Source organism: Octopus bimaculoides, chromosome 2 (genome assembly GCF_001194135.2).
Source record: "Octopus bimaculoides isolate UCB-OBI-ISO-001 chromosome 2, ASM119413v2, whole genome shotgun sequence".
In the NCBI taxonomy this organism is placed as follows: Eukaryota; Metazoa; Mollusca; class Cephalopoda; order Octopoda; family Octopodidae; genus Octopus; species Octopus bimaculoides.
In genome coordinates, this window is record NC_068982.1 from 70,698,256 (window position 1) to 70,699,417 (window position 1,162).

The 1,162-nt window shown below is 36.0% G+C and overlaps 1 protein-coding gene across 1 annotated transcript in view; it reads left to right on the forward strand.

Moving 5' to 3' along the window:
• The window catches only part of LOC106883468 (germ cell-less protein-like 1), a 49,802-nt gene that overhangs the window by 35,692 nt on the left and 12,948 nt on the right, over positions 1 to 1,162 (forward strand). The gene's annotated exons all lie outside the window — the stretch shown is intronic.

A 1,162-nucleotide genomic window follows, 5' to 3' on the forward strand; every position in this document is an offset into this window, starting at 1 on the left:
ATATATATACATATACACACACATATATATATAATTGTATATCTTTATATAGCTAGCTGTATATCTCTCTTCTCCATCTTGTAATCTGTTCTCTCAGTTGCACCAACCATGTCCGTTTGTAGTTTAATATTGATTCTCAACCTTGATACAAATTCACACATTCTGAAGAGAGGGTGTATCAATTTAATGAAGCCCAGTACAAGATTACTACTTAAATTATTGAGTTCAAAAGATGAAAGTAAAATAAACAGAATGCAACACGATATTAGCTTAATACTACCACGAACTAATGAGAAGACCTCTTCATGGTTATACAACTTGCTCAAAATAACAACCAAATCACCCTCACATCACACCACCATCTTAAAGAAAAAAAGGACACATTAGATAAATTAGTTCTTGATATACCATGTCTCAACAATTCCAGATTGGCCATGGCTAGAATGCTTTTGATTATAGGCCTTCTTTAATAGGACTAAACTAGAGTTACACAACTAAATACCTAAAGTATTTAATTCATTCCAATGGATTCTGCCACACGCAATGATAAAACATCAAGTAGTTACTAAATATTCGGTCTAAATACAGTTGCTTTGAACACAATAAAAAAAAAACAAATGTGTAAAAGGCACCTGTGCTGGTGACATGTAACAGGCACCCATGCCAATGACATGTAAGAGGGTATGTGAACTGATAACATATAAAGACACTCAGTACATTCTGTAAAGTGGTTGGCATTATGAAGGGCATCCAGCAATAGAAACCAAGCCAAACAGATGACTGGAGCTTGCTGCAGCTCTCTGCCTTACCACCTCCAGTCAAACTGTCCAACCCATGCCAGTATGGAAAACAGACACTAAATGATGATAATGATGATGGGTAATGTGAACAACAGATAATTTTGGGTTGTTTGCTTTTGTGTTTTGATGTTTTAAAGCTGTGGTTCCAAAACTTTTTCGGGCTGCCGCCTCTTTGACAACCAGACTACATTCCTAGTGCCCCCACCTTAACTAACCGTCACAAACATAAACCTTTTTCTGAAGCAAATTCAAAGTAACCGCATTTCACAAATAAAACTTAACCCATTATTTTGTTTTTACATGAATCACTACCCCATTATCACCCCACTTTTTACATGAATTGCTACCCCATTATCACCCCA